This window comes from Pleurodeles waltl, chromosome 10 (genome assembly GCF_031143425.1).
Source record: "Pleurodeles waltl isolate 20211129_DDA chromosome 10, aPleWal1.hap1.20221129, whole genome shotgun sequence".
NCBI classification, from domain to species: domain Eukaryota; kingdom Metazoa; phylum Chordata; class Amphibia; order Caudata; family Salamandridae; genus Pleurodeles; species Pleurodeles waltl.
In genome coordinates, this window is record NC_090449.1 from 600108614 (window position 1) to 600131865 (window position 23252).

Here is a 23252-nt window from a genome sequence, read left to right on the forward strand (position 1 = left end):
ACAGATGATGCACCTGTGACAGGTAACCTCTGCAGCGTGTCTGAATTTCGGATTGAACCAATCAATTTTGAACAATCTGATCATTGCGTCTCTCCCAAGGTGTGCCTGACCATGGTAAAGTCTTGCAAATTGTGACAAAAGACTGTTTGGCAAACCTAGTTTCCCCTCCTCTGAAACCCACAAGTCGTCAGCTCTTTGTACACATTGCATTCTCTGCCAGGAGCGTTTCTCTTCTCTGCTAGCACGACCCTGCAGTGATTTTAGCTCATCTAATGTGTCAACAACTCTTAATGCAAAGTTCAGACATGCCTCATTTTCAGTTTGCGGTAACAATTCCCACTGATCCTTGAACTATATACAGTTCAATGCGCAAAACCTTGCGACTTGATCTGCATAGCCATTTCCCATTGACACAAAGTCCTGCGACTTAACATGAGCATTGCATTTCACCACGGCAATTTCAAGAGGTAACTGAATCGCATGCAACAAATCCTTAATTTGTTCGCCATTTTTCACTGGAGAACCAGAAGAGGTCATGAAACCCCTCTGTGACCACAATTGGTCAAAATCATGTACAATGCGGAACCCATATCTGCTGTCAGTATAGATAGTGACTTTTAGATTTTCAGCTGCGTGGCATGCCTTAATAAGGACAATTAACTCACCCACTTGTGCGGAATACACTCTTTCGAGCCAAGAGGCTTCTATAATGCCAGTGATTGTACACACGGCATATCCAGCTCCTAGTATTCTGACTGAGTCTCTCAAACATGATCCATCAACAAACATAATGCAGTCATTTTCTTTTAACTGTGTATCTTTAATATCAGGTCTGGGTTTGGTGCACAGTTCTGTTACCTCAAGACAGTCATGCTCCACCTCCTCCGAATTGTTAATCTCAGTATTTTCAACAGGAAGTAGAGTTGCCGGGTTTAATACAGTACATCGCTTTAAGGAGCCATCAGGCGACCCCAAAATAATTGTCTCATATCGGGTAAGTCGGGCATTTGTCATGTGCTGAGTCTTAGTTCGGGTCAACAGAATTTCAACTGAATGCAGAACCATTACTGTTAAGGGATGTCCCATCACTATGCCTTTACACTGTGTGAGGCTCTGACCAACTGCTGCAACTGTGCGCAAACAACCCGTTAAGGCTGCTGCGACTGGGCCCAAGGTAGCTGAAAAATATGCTACAGGGCGGTTTGCACCTCCATGGACCTGTGTTAAGACAGACAAAGAACAAGCATCACGTTCATGACAAAACAGTAGGAAAGGTTTTGTGTAATCAGGCATACCTAAGGCTGGTGCCCTACACATGCACTCTCTCAATTCCATGAATAACTAAAGCTTTTCCTTAGACAAAGCTATGGTGTACGGTTCATCCTTAGTTTCCTTGCCTGTCAGCTTTATCAATGGTTTTGAGATAATTGAAAAGTTGGGAATCCACTGACGACAGTAACCCACCATTCCCAAAAACATTCTGACATCTCTCTTTGTTGTCGGGGGGTTCATCTGTAGTATGGCTGTCACTCTCTCCTTTGATATTGTCCTGGACCCCTTTTCAATCAAGTGTCCTAAGTCCTTCACCTCTTTCTGACAGTACTGTAGCTTCTTTGGGGACACTTTATGTCCTTTCTTTCCCAAATGGTTCAGTAAGGCAATTGTGTCATACCTACACTCGTCTTTTGTTCTGGACGCAATCAGCAAGTCGTCAATGTATTGTACTAGAGTTGAACTAAAAGGCAATTCTAACGACTCCAAGTCCTTCTTTAATATCTGATTGAAGGTTGGTGGTGACTCAGAAAACCCTTGAGGAATTCTGCACCAACTGTACACCTTGTCCAGGAATTTGAAACTGAATACAAATTGACTGTCCTCATGAAGAGGCACTGAAAAGAACACTTGTGACAGGTCTACAACTGTGAACCACTCTGCATCATACAGAACCTGGAACATAATCACTGCTGGATTTGGCACTATGGGGCAACATTTTACCACAATCTTGTTTATTTTCCTTAAATCCTGCACAATTCGAACTTTCCCACACGGCTTTTTCAAACCCATTATTGGTGAATTACATGGGCTGCTCAATACCTCCTTCAGAACTCCTTGCTTTACAAAATCCGCAATTATCTGCAACACCTGAATAAGGACATCTTGTGCCATGTGGTACTGCGGCACCTGGGGAAACACTGCATTTGGCTTCACCTGTACTTTGACAAGGTTTAACTCCTTTTATAAATCCTACTTCCTTTCCTGTCAGGTCCCACACTTTCTCTGTCACTGTCCCGTGCAACTCAGCTGGCAAGTCAGTTACTGTAAGCATTGGGAACAGGGTTATCAAAGGGTAATCTTCATTTGCGGTCTCTGTTTCTGATTCTGTAAATTGCCCATCATCCCCCTCATCATCACTGTTTGTCTGTACCTCAATTGCATCATTAGAACAGGTAATCGAACATATCGTCTTGCACAGTAAGTCTCTTCCTAGTAGGGATCCAGGACTCGAATCGCAGACTACAAACTTATGCAGTCCCTGAAAGTTGCCAAACTCGACTTGAACCGGGTCTGTGATCGGGTTTGTCAAGTACTGGTTTGCTACTCCTACCACTCTTATGGTACGCCCTGAAAGCGGTAATTTCGGAACCTCTGCACTTCTAACTGTAGAGCGTGTAGCTCCTGTGTCAACCAAGAAGGATACCTTGTGACCCATCACCTTTCCCTCTACATAGGGTCCCCTCTGATCTACTTCTAGGGACGCTGCAAGCCCGCATTCCTCACTGTCTGAACTGTCATCCGACCATTCATCATTCATTCCATCTTCACCACGCAATGGGAACTGCTGCACTGTATTATTTTGACTCATCACTTGGCCTGTGACCTGCTGAGGAAGCATCATCTGTTGCTGTCCTATTGGAGCTAATGGTAATTGCATTTGCTGTCTAGGTACCATGGGAACCTGCTGTTGTACTTGCTGCATTTGTGCTGGTTGAACACGCGGCATTTGCATTTGCTGCATGGGCTGTAATCCCTGCATCTGAACCATGTTATTCTGGAGGTTCTGATTTTGACCTCTCAATTTTGAACCCCTCACATTTTGAAATGTACCGACATCAGTGCTTTGTTGAACGACACCATCATGCACCGCATTCGGGCATTCCCGCTTCCAATGCCCCACGCCCGGCAAGCATGACATGGTGACATCTTTTTCAACCCTTGCGCATCATTTTGAACCACCACGGTATTCAAGTCTGGACCACGATTCACAAAACCTCGACCTCGGCCTCTCGGTTGCACCTGAAACACGCTATTCCCTTGCGGTTGCTGTTGTACCATCTGCTGGATTCCATTCCCTTGCATACCTGCCTCCACTGCCCTTATCTGCATCACCATCACTTTCTCCTTCAACTTTCTCTGCTTCAGCTCAATCTTGTCACTACAGTATTTCGCATACTGCAACACCTCATCAATCGGCTTCGCTTGCCAACAGATCAAATGGTTCTTAATCATCTGGCCAACCTCTGGTCTTAGCCCTTCAACAAATCTGAACACAAGATGGTTCATGTCTTTCAGCTCAATAGTCTCAGTACCACTATAATGCTTGAACGCTTTCAACAACCTCTCATAATAAGCATGGATGGACTCTTTAACCTCTTGCGAGGTCCGGTCAATTTTCTGCCAATCAGTCACTTTCGGTGACACTTTCTGCTTCAAAAACTCAATCACTTTATGATAATACTTCATCACCTCCTCAGATGGTGCTCCGGTCACCTTATCCTTTGCCGGTTCCTGCGTCGGCCAACCCACACCTCTTTTGCACTCAAGCCATAAATCATGTGGAACAATAATCTCAAACAAGGTATTCAGGTCCTCCCAGAGACACTTCGCAAGTTCACAAACCTGTCTGTCTGCTGATACCACTCTATCGGTTTCTCCCTCAACCTGGGATAATCATTTGTGAATGACAAAATGTCTCCCCTAGTCCACGGTACATGGACTAGAACCCCTCCAGCGGTTTCTCTCATTGGTAATATCTTTACTGTCCCGGTGTCTGGTGAGGCTTTAGTCGGACTTGGTCCCGCACTGTCACCTTTCCCTTATCTCTTTTCATTGCCCATCTGCCTTCCCACTTTTCTAAGGCTCCCCAGATCTGCGCACTTTGCAATATTTCTTTAAGATGCGCTTTTATTCCGGCCGACCTCATGTGGTCAAAGTCTTTAGAGTCGAAGCCTAATCTGTAACTCCTTTTCAAATGTTTAGTATTCTCAATGTCAATATTGTATTTGTTTGCCAGGTTCGCCAACCTCTGATGCATCTTGCCCACTTCTTTAGTAATTTTGGGGCACAGATATCTCAAATCTGCTTCCGTGTATGATTCTAATCTGTTTACCCCTATTGTCCCTTCCACCAGTTCAGCAGCTTCCACACCCAGTCTTACAAAGTTTAGGTACTCATCTCTCTCAGATTTTTCTGCGATCACTGCAGTAGTTTGTGAAGCATGAGTCCTTTCTAACCACTCTTTCAACTGTTGCACCGTAAAACCTTGCAGTGAAATATTCCCTGCATGCATCATTGGTGACTGTGAGGCATTCGTACTTATTGTCTGTGGAGTTAGCACCCCTAGCCCTCCCTGTCTCATTGCCTCTAAAGGTGTTTCAGCCGGACTAAGGTCCAACAAAGACCTGGGTCCTTCAACTGATTGCTCTCTCTGAGCTATTAGCTGGGGAGTTCCTATGGACCCTCCTCTTATTGCATCTTGGGTCATTACTCCCTGCTCACACATACCAGGCTTACCCTGCGCATACAATGGCACCGGTGGTCCAACAGTAATCAGTAGTGATATGGCAGCTGGTGTCTGACCTGGTCCCAAATCTCGCAGAGCAGTAACTCCTAAAGCTTGACTCACTGTGGCTGGGGCAGGTACTAACGGAGGTCCTGCTGCTGGACTATACCCCGGAATCAGCTGTTGCTGCGGCTGGGGTAGCAATTGTGGAGTTGGCTCAATCTGCACTAACCTCGATTTTGTATATATCGGATCCGGCGGCACTATCAGATTCGTAGTAGTTTCTAGTACTGGGACGTCTGGATAGATTCTCTGTATCTGCGGTGGAGGTTGCAACTGTATCTGCATCTCTGGCGCAGTGGGTACACTGACACCATTCTGTATCAAACCTGTATCACTAGTCTGTACTGTATCAGTAACTCCCTTCTCCTGCGTCTGGTTCCCAGGACCTGCACAAGTGCTCGGGGCATTATCGTCCACTGCATAGGGTGACGGGCGATCATGTAACAACTGATTAAGAAACTCTTCATCATCTGAGTCGTCTTCCTCTATCCAAGACCTTTTAGTCTCTTTTCGTTTGCTACAGTCTTTATCTGTTTTACAAGTGGCTTTTTTTCCCTGTGTCTCGTCTCCCTGTGTTATTGCTGGAAACAATTTAAGTCCGTCAACTATTCCCCTTCTCCACATTTTGCTCTCATTGTCCCATCTAGCCTCAGCTAAGGTCTTTTCTGCCCTTCTCATTCACCTCTCGAATTTCTGCTGTCTCGGTTTGATGGCCATTAGATCCCAGACTGCTAATGCCTCATACTAAGCTGGCCTCGGAGGTGGCTTTTATACACTTAACATCCACCTCAAATTCTCTAAAATTCTCGTATTGAACGTTCCGTGTTCCGGGAAACGCCAAACATCCCTCCTTTTCTGTCAATTTGTGCCACAGTTTCATCCATAAGCAAGGTGCTACTCCCTTCTCCTCCATTACTATACAAGCTGGATTACCCTCAGGCGGTGTAGGCTCCCCTTCACTTGCCATAATGTATGCATCTCCTTTCAGAGCGCTCCTAAAAGCTTTAATAAAATTCATTTTTGCGAATTTTCTTTTGTTTTGTATTTAATCAGGAAGTGACTTTAATTCCCAGGACACTCTTCACCCACCTTTCTCAACCTATTGCCTCTCACGGACGGCTGCCAATCCGTGCGCAACCCCTCTCTGCAAGTGATCTATCCCAGCGCGGCACCACTGACGTCACACTCACACACACTGCAGCTGACAAAGTCTTGCGGCTTGTCCGCCACTCACTGGATTCACACCACACTAATGCAAAACTACTGCAAGCACCTTTAACAACAACAACTCAAATTTGTAGGTTTTACTACAGGAAGGGTACACAATCGCTTCAGAACCTTACAGAAATTTCACTTGAAGCCTCGGCCGCTACTCTCTCCTTCTCAGTTCCCGTATATGCAAGCAGAATTCGACCTGCAAATCCTACTCTCGACTTGTCAATGGTTCGTTCCAGTGCACTATAGAGCTTGCCAAATCTCCATTGGCGGTTTCATCCACACATTTAGACTCAAACTCGACTTGTCAACCACGCCCGATTGACCTATTAAACCGCACAAAATACAACATAAACCCAAGTGTCTTTTACACTTGTCAATATACTCCGGAGTCTTAGACCGCGAAGGGTCCGTACATTAACAACCAACCACATGGATAATTTTTTAGCACAAAGCGCCACACTCATATGAAGTACGCCGACTTCCCTACTCTGATACTGTGGAGTACGCCCACTCCTACTAAAACAACATTTCCTGGCTCAAACACACATAATCCTCACAAAACACCTGCAAAATGCATAAGCTGAGCAAGCGCAAATCTATACCACACATGCTAAGACGCGGAAAACATTCCCAACTCACTTAGGCAGGTTCCGAGATCCTGGGAAAGTCATGATGAATTTAGAAACACATCATATCTCCAGTTTGCATTATCTCAGAAAAACAATCTAAACAATAATTCTCCATCCTAGGGCCCCAAAGGGCCAACCCGTCGCTCTGCTACCAGAAACTGTTAACGCGTCCCTTTATGATAATTTATTACACATTAGGACTCGTTTTAGGCCAATGAATCTTTTGACCCAGTTGAGAGACACCGTAGGACGAGATAGCTAATTAATATGTCAATCAATACGTCCATAATGTCATCAATATTTATTACAACAATGCATTTCACTTTAGTCAAAGACATTAATCAACTCAAGACACCACCATGACCTTACAGTCATGAATAACCAAACCAGTTTAGTCGAATTTTATGAGTTTTATTCCCTATTAGTTACAATTCTAAAAACAGATGTGTTAATCTCAAAACCAAGAAACACAATAGTATAGTCACAATATGGCAACTCTGATAAGATTTCATTAAGGCAAGAATCGCGAACATCAGAACATAACACGGCGTGTACATAGATCAACTTTAGCAGAGTGTCATCAACGCGTCAGTTCAACAAAGCATAGATTCAGTCGTTTGTCTATTTGCGTCAGTTTAGTGAACACCTGTCCTAAACACTGATTAGCATTGGCATGTTGGGCTTCATGCAAAACAATTTAGAACACCAATTTGGAAAACATCTAGCTATGGTCTCTGTCAAAAGTAAGCAGTTGGTACCTAGAAAGGAAAAGCAAACAGACAAATCACAATTTAATTGTCATAGTTACCCTCCAAAGTATAGGTCAGCACTCAGGATCAGTCTTCGTCTTCAGGACATCAGTCGATTCACCATCAGTCAAAACTCAGCTCTAGGGAAAAAGGGGCACTTCCCTCATAAGGAGGCAAAGTGTAAAATGGGCAATCTAAGGACGAGGATGGTTTTAAGTAAACCAATAAGTCACCAAACAGAGTGACAGAGTTTCTGGATAAAATGGCTTAAGCCGGACCCCAGCGAGAAATCTGATTTAAAAACGGCCTTAAATTGTTATAAGGAGGCTTGTCTTAAATCTAAATCAGAATATTTTACGAGTAAAATTAGGAACGCAGCTAATTCCTCTAGAGAGTTTTTTAGAGTTATCAATGTCCTGACCACCCCGCCTTGTGCGCCTAAGCTGGACAACTCACAAGAATTCTGCAACAAGGTTGCAGATTTTTTTTAAAGTAAAATTCTAAACATCCATTCTAGCTTTACCTTAGCTAAGACTCAGGGGTCCTCCTCTCCGCCCAACACCGCGGCCGGGGTCTCTCCTGGTCTATGCTCAGCCGCACTTAACCACCGGAGGCTACTGTCCAAGTTCAACATGCCATCTCAAGATATGCTCTGTAAGCTGCTCCGCGAATGCAAATCGGGGTCGCCACTGGACCCATGCCCGCCGGCCATTTTGCTTCTGGTCCCGGAACTGACAGTATCTGCGCTAATCCCCGTTTTCCAAGAAGTTCTTACTTCCTGCATTTATCCATGTTATTATTCCTTTAAAAAAGAAGGAAACGGGGAAACATGATGATCTTACCAATCTTCGTCCTATAGCTTTGCTTCCCTTGCTGGCTAAAATATTTGAGAAATTTATCAACAAAGAACTGGTCAATTTTCTGTCAGTTTCAGAGGGTTTTGATACGTCTCAACATGGATTTCGGAAATTCCATTGCACGGAATCGGCCCTCATCTCCTCATCTGATAATATTCGGAGGTTGGTTGATGAGGGACAGGGTGTTGTGCTGGTTCTACTAGATCTTTCTGCGGCGTTTGACACCATTGCCCCCACAACCTGTTAGAACGCCTACATTATATGGGGATCAGGGACCAGGCTCTGAAGCTGCTCGAGTCCTTCCTCACGGACAGGTGGTCTACCGTAAGTTGCGGAGACTTTAGGTCCCCGGGCTACCTTCTGCCCTGTGGGGTCCCTCAGGGATCCTCACTTAGCCCCACTTTGTTTAATGTTTATGTGGCCCCTCTGGCAGAACTTATACATTCTTTTGGTTTCACCCCCACCTTATATGCAGACGACACGCAGATTATTATTCCTATCAACAATGATGGGGAGATAGTCGCGGCTCGGTTTAACACCTGTATGTCAGCGGTAAGCAATTGGATGAAGGCCAACTGGCTGAAATTGAACTGTGAGAAGACAGAAGTTCTCTGTTTTGGGACAAGTAAGGCACTATGGTCCCCTAGTTGGTGGCCTAAAGAGTGCGGCACTCTGCCCCTATCGGGTTCCACATCCAGAAACCTAGGATTTCTTTTCGACGATCATTTGTCTTTCCAACCGCAAGTTCATCTGACTATAAAAACCTGCTTGTGGACGTGGAGGAAGCTGAAGAAAATTTTCCCTTTTCTAACTAAAGAATGGAGAGTGACGGCTACTTTGGCATTGGTCGGATCCAGATTGGACTATGGTAATACCCTTCTGCTTAACTTGGATAAAAAATCTCTTAAAAGACTGCAGCTGATACAGAACACAGCTGCTAGACTAATTCTGAATCTGCCACAATCTGCCTCTGCTAAGGAAAGCCTTAAAAATCTTCATTGGCTTCCAATAGCCCAACGGATATGCTTTAAGGTGCTCTGTATTTCCCATAAAGCCGTGCACGGGATTGGGCCCAAGTATCTTACTACTAAACTTCATTGGCACCGACCCACACGGTTGCTGCGGTCGGCCAATACCTGTCTCATCCAGGTGCCCCGCACTAAGAAGGTGAAATGGGGGGATAAAGCTTTCACTATAGCGGCTGCGAGGACTTGGAATTCTCTTCCGCTGGAGCTGAGGAAAGAGCATAACTATCTGATCTTTAGGAAACGGGTCAAGACTTGGCTGTTTCCTCGATAATTGTCTGATTTCTTTCTTTGACATTGACGCTCTCCCTTAGTCAGCGCTTCGATGCCCCCGGGCCGCAATGCGCTTTGCAAATACCTCCATACATATATGCATACATAAAATCAATAGCATTCCCTAACCCACCTAAATGGCTCCCCGTGTCATGGGTTTTTATCCCTTTTTCGTAGTACATTCCCCTAAAATTTCATTGGTTCATGGTTATACCCCGCTATCCTTACCCTATTAGAAAACAGATTATGTCATTAATCTTTCACCCCATATTATTTTACAGCCATTTTATTGGTCCATATGATTGACGTCTTCAGAGGTAGCACGTACGGTATGATTTCATCCTTCTGTAATTCTTTGCACATCTTTTGGTCAGTAGCTCCATTGTCTTCACCGGTTTGAACGACCTTGTACATTATATTAATCTACACTGTTGCATTTTAACTAGACATTTCTACAAGCAGGTGAGAACGGATCCACTATGGTTACATTCAGCTTCTAGTTGAAGGAAAAACAAGAGGTCATGTCCTTTTGCGAGTCAGCACGCTGCACATTTAGAAAAACACATTTAATATGAGAGCCAGGCAGCTAAGCTTCGGCTCATGCTAACTTAAGGCCTACAAGATTCATTTAACATAACTGTAATAACATTATCATTAATAATTAGTACAAATCATACTTTAATACCAGAATACATAAGCATTAGTCATTTCTATTAGTCCCCGTATATTTTGGTGGCCACTCCCCGTGGTCACATTTCAAGTGCACGTTTTAAGCAAAGCACATTAATTCAATTTCTAAGCGGCAATATCATACATTAGTTCATAAACATTTCATGTTAATATAGATTATATAAACTACGCTCTCTCACTTCTTTTCTATTATCGCCACATTCTTTTGTATTTTACTGGCCTTGCCTGTATTTTCAGGTCTTAATGCAGTAGGAAGAACAGTGAAATCCGGTATTTTCCCTATGTTAAGTTTAAAGCTAAAACAGCAAACTGATGAAGAAATCACTTAAAAAGTAATAAAGGTGAAAATCCATCGCTGTTTTCTCATATTTAATTCAGTAGTTGTGCTCGTTCCAAAAGTGTGTCAACAAGCGTGTTGACCCGGAAATAAACCTGCCGCGACTTTGCCATGGCGACGGCTTGTATACAAACATGGCGGCGCTCTCTTCTTAGAACTAGGGAGCGATTTTCCGGCACCTGTGCTTTACCGGCCGAGGTAGGTAGAGACTGGGTGAATGTGGAGCAGTGGCACCGTGGGCGGCCCTCCCTCCTCCGTAGCATAGTCCGGTCCAGGAGCCTTGACGAATCCTTTAATTGTATTACGACAAATAACTCGCAATCTGCGCATCCATTTCGAATTTCAGTATTTACTATATAGGCTCACTCGTCCATGTTGTTTAACAACACGCGTGACACCTGTCGGCACGTACTTTGTAAAACAACGTACTTTGCCTTCTGTGACTTGTTCCTCTTTCATAAGTGTAGGCTGGCATAAACGTCTCAGTGCTTAAAGTACTAAAAAGCCAGAGTTGGTTGAATATGCCCCACATAATAATAATGTGTTTCATATAGTAATTCGCACCAGATAAATACGTGTAACCTAATGTGTGGTTCTAAATTTACCAGTTTGGAAAGATAGATGATTGAATAAATTGTATAGGGATTTGAACTCGTGACCCGTAGATTGAATCGGGTGGCAATAGCTCGGCTAACATTAACCGAGTTACCTTCTCATCATGTAGTAAGCAGGTCACATGGCGCAATGCATCCTTTTAGCCACAATTTTAATTTTCAAAATCTGTTTTACATTTTTATAATTATCCTGCTCCAATGTAAGTGAATGCGTAAATAACAATCTTCTTTCTGTGGCAAAGAATCTACATAACACCTAATGGCTATTCCAATCGTTGTGCATTTCTTTGTATCTTGCTTGTGACATCTAGTATTCATAGGGATATGGAGTATGGTTCTTTCTTATACTCGTCCATCTGAATGTAAGACAGAAGCACACCTAAAATCTGTTTTTTTAGTCCCTTCCCAGCGCAGCCGATATCTGCTAAGCTTGACATGTTACTCTTCTCACAGCTTCCCCCAAGCTGTTCCAGCAGGATAACAGCAACAGGGTAACACCTAGTCGTCAACGGAAACATCCTCTTTTTAGTGTGTTGATGCATTTCCACAGACACGGCGCGTTCGGAGTAGGTTTAGCGAGACCCAGCTACCCTAAACACTGCAAGGCCACTATTCATTTATTTTGTTCTCAATGTGGGTACTAGTGCCCCCGTTTCCACCAGTGGCATAACTAACCGAGGTGGTCTATGTGCTGTTATATGATGATTTCTTAGCAGACTGAAATCACGAAGGGGCCAGTGTCATTTTTGTATTACTTAATCTTAGTACGTCATAACAGCCATCAACGGTTTACTCAATTAGGGTATACTTTCTAGAATCGATCTGTGTTTGGTTGCATCATGCGTTTATGATTCCTTTCTGCTAGAATGTTCTAACGCAGCCATCCTGTAATGACACTGAGGGACGTGGGATGCTGACCCTAACTAGAAGGAGAGTGCATGTCAGCTGGAAGACAAATGACTGATGTGAGGTAAGCGTACGCCACCAGAGAGAGGTTGAGGCCAGGTACCAGGTTTTTTGAAGAAGTTATCGTACCAACACACACCATGGTAGTTCTCAAAATCAGAGCGATACCCAGCCCTCTGAGATTTATCCTGACAGCGGCCCTTTGCTCGCAAAAATGCTGTATGTGTTGGATGGGTTGACGCCGCATTTCAGTGCAAGGCTGCAGATTCAAGAGCACCAAAGTCTTATGGGAGCGTAAAGTAGATTAAGATACAAGCTCCTGACCTAAATTGAAAAGCTATTCTTTAAGTTATCTATTTAACCCATGCGTACAAGGAGAGTTGATTGGGTGGGATATCTGGAGGAAAAAGAGGGAGATTGCATTGTGGTTAATTTTCGTAATCCTTGCTTTGTGGGTCAACTACTAGCGGACTTGGATATAAGACATCGAACTTGTAAAAATCTGAGAAAATAGATTATGGCCGTTCCTTTAGGATATTTTTACAGAATGATGAATACCTCAGGCAGAAGAGACAAGGGGGCCACAGGGAATACACCCAGTAATTCAGAGAGGTATAACAAACCAGAGTGTTCCAATCGATTCGCTCCCATGAGTAATATGGAGGATTTGGACTGATAGCAGGAGGACATGAGTAGAAAAGAGATCTTGCTATCTGACAAAATACAACCTACTACTGTAGCCCCCATTCCAAAATCTTCAAGCTGTAATGGTGACGCTGAGTCAGATGGGAGGTCCCTAGCAAGAGACTTAATTATACTCATGTCGTGGAATATAGCTGGAGTAAAAACGAAAATGGTTGAAAAGGAATGGCAGACCATAATACGCTCATCACATATAATCTGCCTACAAGACACATGGCACACAGGATCCTTTTTTATTGAAGGATATGCCATATTCTCCACCCGAGCTTCTCCCTCACCTAGCGGTAGGGCAAAGGGAGGATTAGCATTACTGATCTCAACATTGGTACCGTATATATTGGTGAAATCCTCCCTTGATTCCCCTTATTATCAGGTTTTATATTTTCGGATAGATGGAATTTTAGGGATTGTTTTAATAAACTACTACAATAATAAATTTGATGGCACCAATAGAGTAGTGGCATTGACTCTTCAGGAAGATTTACAAACTTTTGTAAATGATATAACTTCAAGCTATACAATAATATGGGTTGGAGATTTTAATATTGGGACATGCCAGAATACTATAGGAAAGACATGTGGATTTGTCGATGATGGGGGGAGCGCACAATCACACTTTTTGCATAACAATTACGGAATTGCACTGAATGAGATATTATTTAGATATGATTTAGAATTGATGGAACAAGACGGGCCTAAAGGAATGAAGCTTCCATTGTTTATAGGAAGAGGACATTTCTCATTAATTGACCATATATTAATGTCTAAGAGTAATATGGATATGGTCGAATCCCTGAAGATTGAGCCAACCATCTATAGTGATCATCATCCCTTGTTGTTAACTATGAGATTGGCTAAACCCTTTAATATAGGTGAACGATTGGCAATGAATATAGGAATAAGAAGGGAAAATGTTATTGTAATTAAATGGACTGGGGTAAATGAAATAGATGTGATGAAAAAAGTTGTGACACAAAATAGTCAAGAAATTCTCGCATGTACAGATTATAACCAAAGCCCATATGAGATCTTAAGATCCTTTAACCAGCTTAGAAATGCCATTGCAGGAAGCCTAGTGAGAACATTGGGAACAAAAAGAGTGAAAAAGTGGGATGGTTTGATCATAATTGTTCATTAGCAAGCCAGGAATTAAAACAAGCCCTGCAGGCTCGACCAAGAAATAGGGAAGAGGTAATTATTAAATGCTCTAACTACAAACATACACCAATGACGAGGAAGGCACAATTGAGAGCTAGGGCATGGGCTAATCTTGAGCAAGCAACAACATTAAAATATAGTATTCTATTCTGGAAAACAATTAACCAACCATTCCTAAAAAATAATGATGTACCCCAAATAACAGTACACGTTCCGTTATCAGAATGGCTTTCACATTTTGGCTTAATTTTTAACCCAGATAATCTGACTACTCACACATCGAATATTGGGATAATTGAGATAAGGCCACCTTTTTTTAAACCAGTTAGTATAGGGGAAGTGAAATCTGCTATGGGAAGTTGCTTGAAAGGGAAGGCGCCAGGCCCTGACTGGGTGCCAGTAGATGCCTATTTGACACACATCGATCTATGGTGCCCTATTTTGACCCAGGTCTTTCTGAGTGTGACAAAGGGATATATTTTAACATCTTGGACTGAAAGCATAATTGTCCCTATTTTCAAAAAGGGAGATAGAGGTGACCCCAAATGCTATCGGCCAATCTCACTTTTAGATACCTCTGTCAAATTGCTGGGAAGAGTACTCCTAGAAAGATTAGAATTATGGGCAACCAAAAACCATATACTCACAGAGGCTCAATTGGGATTTAGGCCTGGGGTTGGTACTCTGGAACAATGTATAAACCTTAATTTAATAATAAGCAAATATACAATAGCAAGGAAGGGTCATATGTTCCTTTGTTTTGCTGATCTTAGCAGTGCTTTTGATTTGGTGAACCATGCCAAACGGTGGAAAGTTTTAATAGATATGGGCGCACCCTTGGATATAATAAGTTTCTTGGCGCAATTATATAATCATCTAACAGCGCGGGTGAGATATGGAAGAAATGGCGAGTGTACCCCAGGTTTTAGGATAGGGAGAGGAATACGTCAAGGATGTGTTTTGGCGCCTCTTCTATTCTCCCTTTATATAAATGGAGTAGATGCCCATTAAAAAAATATGGAAATTGATACCCCTAAAATAGGAGAATGCTCTATCCTAGTCCTTTTATATGCAGATGGTGCTGTACTGCTGTCACGAACTGCAAATGGGTTGCAGCGGTTAATCGAGGGCTTTGTGGAATTTATGTTGTTGAATATGAGCAAAACTGTTGTAATGACTTGTGGACAGGGAAAGATCAGGAAGAAAGCTTTTTTTTATCAAAGGCTATAAATGTGAAGAGGTGAATGGATTTACATATCTGGGTATACAGTTTTCTAATATGGGTCATTGGAAAAAACATTTAGAAATCATCAAGATGAAGTATGTTAGGACAACTGAGGCTGTTTTTAGATTTTCAAAAAAAAATGGCAATAAACCCCTTAGGGAAATACTGCAAATCTACAAAAGTAAATCAATTAACAGCATTACGTATGGTTCTGCCCTTTGGAGTTCGATGCCTGAGATCCGTTCATTACAAGTGCTAGAGAATAAATTATTTTTGCAGACTACTTGCAGTGCCATATACTACCTCCACATTTATGGTACATAAAGAGTTGGGTTGCCCTTATGTGGAAGATCTAATATATACCAATGCGTTGTTGGCCTGGCATGGTATTTGGTCTAAAGAAGGGACGCATTTTACCCAAAAGATTATTAAAGATTGCCTTACATTAGAATATTAGGATAGAATTCCATGATTCGTGCATTTAAAAGATTTGTTGAAAGGTATAAATCTAGTTCCAAATTTGGACAATCCAGGTATTATCCTCCAATTTAGCAAGAAAGAATTGAAAAATCAACTTATGGCATGGAGGGTTAGTGATAGAGAAAATAGAGAATGTAGGAAATCAACAGTAGCACTTTATATGACTAAAAATGACGAGGTAATGCCAAATTATTTGCTAATAGTAGCAAACATTCAGGATAGATTTTATCTGACTCGAATGGGCTTTAGAATGTTGCACTTCTTGGTAGCTTTCCCAAAGGTGAGGATTTGGAGTAAAAGCCTACCGAAGTGCCCTTGTGTGGGACGATTTGCACAAACCACAATGCATTTTATTATATCTTGTAAATTTTATCACGATATTAGGTAGCAATTTTTAAAACCTTTATTTATTATTAACAAATTATTTTATTGTAGAGAAGCTTTTAACTACTTATGTAAACTGGATACCAATGAGAAATGTGATGCAGTGATAAAATGTATCCTAAATGCCATAGAACAAAGGAAAAAGCTGTCGTACTTAGAAAATCTCCGGTATGAGAATGAATAACTCCTCAATTTGTAGTAGCAAGGGTTTTTATTTATTTATTTATTCATCAGTAATTTTTTCGATGTATCTTGTTGTATATTTTTACCATTTTAAAGAGATTGTTTATCTTTTATGGAGTAAAATCCAAATAAAGATTGATTTGAATTTGAATTTGACTCTGCGCTATAATTGGATGGTGAGGTATCGCCAATTGTCTCTTCTATCTTTTTCCATCACCGCCATTGTTGTTCGATTATTCTATATCTTTCGACAGAGAGTAGACAAATGGCTTCACGATGCAACAGTATATGGGATTAGGGGTGTGTGGTCTTTCTCAGTATGCACCTTGAAACATTTGAACAATCTCTCCATGGAACTTGAGCTCTGCTCTAATCATCCTACTTTGAAAGGTTCTGAAAATGTATCTCTTTTGTTGTTTTATTTAGCATCCAGCACTAGCTTTAATACTGCCTTTATCTTTTAACGCCAGAAGACCTTCGTTTAACAGAGTGCTATCTAAGTAACATTAACATTGTGTACAAATTATGTGACAACCTCTTTGCCTATTAATAAGATTTCTAGCTGTTCAGTATGTAAGAGACACATTGGAGGTACATGGGACAGTACTTCACAAAGCGTTATTTCTAAAGGATTACATATGTAAGAGATTAGGCCGACATAGCCTCAAGAGAGTGAGACCACGTTCTCCAGTGTTGTTTTGCATATTCATTTTGTATGTCCTGAAAATCTGACTAGGTTTTACTATTGGGAGATTTGATAATCACAGCCCCATAAAGAGCCCATTCTGGCATTGGCTTTGACAGACTTACTCTTTCAATAATCTGCCAAGGCTTTCCGTGTTTTTCTAAAACCAACTCTACTCACAGGACCCCAACTAACCCTGTTACTCTGCTTTTTTATATCCTGTCGTCTGTCTAACTCTCATTCCAAACAAGGGCTTGGTACCTGGTTTGGTTGCTTCTGATTTTTAGTTGTATGTTCAGATTTCCAATGTTTGCTTGAGAAACATAAATTAAGTTATGGTGAGGTTTTATGCATTGTGCATATTCTGGAATGTAAGTTCTGCCAAAGTAAAAAAAAACAAAAAAAAAACAGTAATGACTGTAGCTTTTTGGGAGGTTGTAATTGCACAGGTTTTTCAAGAAGGTGGGATGCCAGGCTCTTTCCCTCATTTGATAGCTCATATCCTAAAAATAGGACTCCCAGAAAAGCAGTTTTTGTTATCTTGAAATTGAACTTGTAGCCCAGTACAGCAAATCCCACAACAATGCGGTACACCCTGGCTAAGTGTGTTCTAAGATTGTCATCTGTGAGGTAGATGTCATTGACATAAGGCAACGCCTCAGGGTCAGTATCATGTAATATTGATGTTACACAGGCTGAGAACAATCCTGGACTATTCTTATATCCTTGAGGTAGGCTACAAAATTTATTTTAAGAGGCAAGCACACTGAAGGCACTCAAATCCCTACTTTCAGGCACTAGATTTTGGCTGAAAAAAAGTTGAAATTATCCAAGGTTGTTTTATATTTTTCACACACTAAATTGTTAATATGTGCTGTGTTGTGTGCATTTTGCATTGCAAGTGTGTATGTATGACTGTTTAGATGTCTATAATCTAAGACTATCTTATACAAATGGTGCGGCATAGCTACAGGAAACAAAGGGTTATTCATTGGGGATGCGCAGGATTCAATTACTCCTTGGTACGCGAGTTGTGACAGCATTTCTCTCATTTGTGCTTTAGCTTTATGTTCAATGGGTTAATGCGGTTGGATCTGTTGAGTTGAAATAATGTGCATAACTTGGAAAGGAGATTCCATATCCCACCCCACATGGTTGCGGTACAGCCCCAGAGCCTGTGCCAATGCCCAATCTGCGGTGTAGGCTTCTTTTAGTGCAACTGGAACGAGGATTGAGAAGGAAGGCAAAATGAAATCTGCCAGGGGAATGTCATAACTAAGTGTTTATCTTCCCCAAAATATAACGTTAATTGTGGGCTCTATGTCTCCCTAATTTGAATTTTTAATTTGTAAACCCTTTCGGGTTGGGAGAAGCGCCTGTCCGCAATTTTGACTTCAAGAAAGTCATTAGTTGCTGTGACACCCAGAAACTCTTGAAGATTCTGGCAAACTATTGTGACCTCTGACGTGCTGTCTATCAGAGTCACTGCCCACGTCCTGTTCTTCAGCAAAGTTCCCAATATGTGTGGCATACACAGAGATGGCCGCAACCTTTTTCTTTTTGAATTGGAGTTTTCGTTGTGGAAGTTTCACTTCCTTCTTGATTGAAACTTCAGATAAGCTTTTTGAATATTTTCTTGGTTTCACATACTCATTTCAGTGTTCTTACCGCCCTCCTCTCACTTCGTTTTTTGGGTGAGTCCTGAAAGGAACAATATTTGCAAGTGTCAGTATATTGGTATCTATCGAGCATTTTAAAAGTTTACCTGTTTCTAAGGTTATTGCGTATCTCGAAAGTCTCTGAATTTGGAGATTCTCCTTTTTTTTAAAAAAAATTATCTTTTTTAGGCTTTTGTTTATCCCAGAGTTTTTAGCACCCTCTTGTGTTTGTTTGGTAGAATCCTTATTGGATTTACCTTGTAATTGTGGTCTACCTGGTCTGGCTATCCCTACCTATACTATAATAGGTTTCGGCGATAATCTTAGGCAGCTCACGTTCTTGTACCTGATGAGGAACATCCTGGAGCCGCTGGCATACTGCCAGTGCTACTGCTTCCCCTTTTAAATTACTTAAAATAATAGAGGACACTGTGGAAAAAAATTGCCCATTAATTGCATCCCCAAGTCCAAGGCAGCCCCGTATTCATCTTAAATTTGTTTTAACACTTCCGGAAGATTCACAAGTGTTGGTGTTCTATGCATTAGTGTATAGTGCAGCAAATACTGCACCTGAGTGGCACAATTGTCCATTGAGGGAACCATCTCAAACGGTAAGCACATTGTGAGAATTCTATGTTTGTCTTTGGGTCCTCTATGGGGAAACACTGCTTCCAGTGCACTTATTTTTTGCGCTAGCCAAAATGGAATTTCTTCGCATTTGGTGGGAACCATACCCATTACTCAGTGCACAGTCGTGGGATTTATCCCTGCTGTAGCCAAATGTGGTTGCAGTGGAGCAGGTCTCCCTGGGGTGGTGCTTAAGGTCCACTTTACGAATTGTATTAAGCATGTATATATTTCTACTAAATGATTACATAAGCCGCGTATGTCCGCTTCTGGCAAGTTTCCTGCATTAGGATGTGGTATATATGTGGCCAATTCTGACCATGTAGGACCTTCATTTCTTAAAGGACCTAGTCTAACGTTTTGTGGAACATGTGGTAGGGCATCATCAAACCAATTATGGTGTTCTTGATAAGACAGTGGTATTTCTAAATATACACATGGTCTGTTTTGTCAGGTGTGTTTGCTACTGTGTAATTGTGAAACGTGTGAATTCCTATCTACTGCTGGAAATATGACCCAGGAATAGAAAATATCAGTTCTGTATGCGTTATGTGCCTCAGCCACGAATGTAACTTCCCCACCCTCATCAGTGAGCCCATGATTTAATAAATGTTGTGTGAAAGGTTGTCTTATGTTTGCTGCAATTACTACCCATAGAGTGTCTGCCATATTTAAAAAAAAAAAACAGTTAGTTCAGAGATGGGAACACAAATATTTTGGGGTAATCTTTTTTTAAGGTTCAGGCTTGAACAACCTGTATCCTAAGATAGGTACTACCTATTTAGCTGAGGAGGATATTGCCCTAACACCAAATATGTCTCTGTATAAAGTGATTAAGGTGTCTTTAGCATGTAAAGAGACAGAGTTACAATGGAGATCCGTAAAGTTAGTGCTTAACCAACATTGGTGGCACTATGCCGTAGGACTCCTACGGTGGAGATAAGACTACTGGTTTTGGGCAGCAGCACCACCATATGTGGGAGACTGAGTCAATACTACTCTGTCTGGCAGCTGTCGGCCTAACCCTTTCGGCTAGCTAGTAGCACCTCACCCAAACCTACAAAGTAAGGATGATTTGTGGCAGCCTGATTATTGACACTCTGTCTCCTCATGGAAGTCGTGGTAGAACAGACCTTACCTCTTCCTCTCATTTGCACACAGTATCAAACATGCAAAGACAGACAGCGAAATGCAGGAGAGTTTTCAGTAGATTTTATTGAAACAACTGCATTGTATGTAATAAAGCATGACCTGCGATTATTGGGAAAATGAAACACAATACGATTAATATTGTGGCCAAGAGCGTGTAATAAATAAAAAGTCCCAGCATTCTCTCACACTAGTACATCTAAATCCCTACCCACACTTCTAGCTTCTACATGAGAGCATAGCAGTGATAGCCCTTCTGTACCCGTACTAATCTCTGAAAGGAAGCCCCAGCCCATAACTGAATAATAAGCAGGGTTTCTTTTGCCTGTGGTCTGCTGGCAGTCCTCCTGAGTGGCTAGACCGATGAGGCCAAGTTCAGCACAGCTGCAACGATATGGAACAGCATAAGATGGATGGCTGGAGTGTCCCCTCTAACCTAATTGTGTCATTGTGATGTTTTTTATAATAAAACATGGTGTTTTCTAAGAAGTGGCCTGACGTGATACTGCGTCTTTCCTGTGTAAGGTGGACTTTGTACTCTTGGACAGGCAATACTTGGTATATCATATAAAGCATTGAGCAGAGCACAAGATGAAAATGTTGTGCAAAAGGAACTAATAACAATACCCGTGTGGAAAGAAAACTGATAAAAAATAATAAAACATCACCACTAAATTGAAGTCATGCTAAAATAATAAAAATAAATAAATGAGGTAAAAGGGCACAGTCCGCAGGCCTGAGTCTAACATAAGTGTGCCCAAGCAATGCGCTAGAATGGACCCACAACACTATGACTAGTGGAAATCTGGTTATGATTGCATTCATGTTTAAAAAATACAGAAGGGAATTGTAGCTATCTTTTCATATCTCCCAAAAATACTGTCACAAAGTAGCCTATAGTTCCTGTTCCTATTACTAAAAATGAACAACATTTGTGCTGAATACTTACAAGATATGGAATTACTACAGCTAAGGAAGGTACAGCTGATGTTTTTTTTTTTTAACACTTTTTTATTTTTATTTTTATTGATACAGCAAAGTAGATAAAACGTAAACAGTGCAGTTGGTTATTACGAGTTCTGGAGGGCACGTAGGAAACAAGGTAAGATCATCATCTTAAAGAGACCTAATCTCCAGAGGATACTAAGTGGCATGTGGTTCCATTTGTCCAGGTCCCTTTTTATGTTAGCCATCAGCAGGGTCATTGTTAAGAACCAAGATAGATCCAGTATTGGGGAGAAATACATCCCTAGGGATTCAGGCATGGCAGTCCCCCATCCCCACCTTAGTATTGATTTGGCACAATATATGCTTGGTGCAATTCACCAAGAAGCCAGAGGCCTGACCATAACGATCTGGCATGTGAAGGAGCCAGGGCCCGGTTGTTTCGGGGAGGGACAAGAAAAGAAGGATGTCATCAGCATAGAGAACGATTCTGTCCTGTTTTATTGGGTGATGTGGGACTCTAGCCCATTCTTCCCACCAATATCCCATACCTCTGCATCGCAGCAGACCCACACAGCTAATGGCTCCATCACCAACGCAAAAAGTAAAGGCGATAGAGGGCATCCCTGCCTGGTAAAGCACTGAACTTAACATGCTCTTGATAGGATTCACTTTGCGCAGACCTGGGCCTTGGGGGACCTTTATAGTTCCCACAAATATTTCATAAATCACAGTCCCAAACTCATTCTCCGGAGTACATCCCATAAAAATTCACAACCAGGAGAGTCAAATGTTTTCTGAAAGTCAATGAGAAGGAAGACGAAGGGCCCAACTGCTGTTGCGTTTAAGGGCAGCGCAGCTTGGACTCATTGTATTTAGTGTCTGGTACTACACTGGGCTCAAAGCAACACTGATTTGGGTGGACCATCGTCAGTAATATCCTGATTAGACAAATAGCAAGTATATTGGCATGGATCTTGAGCTCATTGTCAATCAGCGATATGGGCTGATAAGAGGAGCATTTGCTGGGGCCGACCCTCTTTGTGGAGGAACACATTTGTGGCCTCATCTAGTCTCTCGGGGGAGCAGCCTTTGTCTATGGCTTTATTGTACATGGCTAATGGTAGCGGCAGAAGCTTAGATCGGAACCTACGATAAAAGTCTAAAGATAACTTATCCTGCCCCAGGGTATCCCCCGTGTTCATATCTGCAAGGGCATTTTCAGCTGCTCTAGCGATCTGGGGCGCTCCATCTCAGCACAGCCTAGTACCAAGATAGATGTCAGAGGCACGTCAACTATCGGGCATAGCTTCCTCTTGGGAACGCCCCATCCCAGTGGGCATACAGAGCTTGCTAATAAGGCATTGGCGATTGCCTCAGTGATTGTTGTACCGAGTGACTTGTAATCCCCCGGATCCCCCAGTTAGTCTCTCCATGAATTGCCAGCCAGTAGAACAGTTTGCTTGATTTATCTCCTCATCATAGGCACTGCTGGCAGCAAGCCATGATTGATGGGGTTTGTCCAAATACACTTGACACAACTCCTCTCTATAAAGTGAAACCTGGCGGCTCTTGGTTTCTTTCAGGTCAGTTTCCCACTCCAGCCAGGCAACACGGCCTCCACCTCCGCTATATGTTGGTGCTTACTCTTGTCCTGTGATTTGAGGTGTGACAGGCTACACCTCATATGTAGACTTCCACCCATTCCCACCCACAACACTCTGGGCAAGTCCGCCAATCCCTCATTATGTTCTAGGAACAGCTTCAGTTTGTGAGACAGGTAGTGTGAGATCTGCCTGTCCTTAAGTTGCTAAGCGTTCAGTTGTCATATGGGATGCAAGCCTGCCCCCCATAACCCCTAACCTACAGTGCGACGTACCACTGGACAGCCAAGTACCACCAAATGAACAGGAAT

At 42.2% G+C, this 23252-nt stretch overlaps 1 protein-coding gene across 1 annotated transcript in view; it reads left to right on the forward strand.

Moving 5' to 3' along the window:
• Positions 1–10739: 10739 nt before the first annotated feature.
• Positions 10740–23252, forward strand: part of DLEC1 (DLEC1 cilia and flagella associated protein) — a 535808-nt gene continuing 523295 nt past the window's right edge. Inside the window, exon 1 of the mRNA XM_069211058.1 lies at positions 10740–10819. The gene's annotated coding sequence lies outside the window, so the exon portion shown is untranslated. The remainder of the gene's footprint in view (positions 10820–23252) is intronic.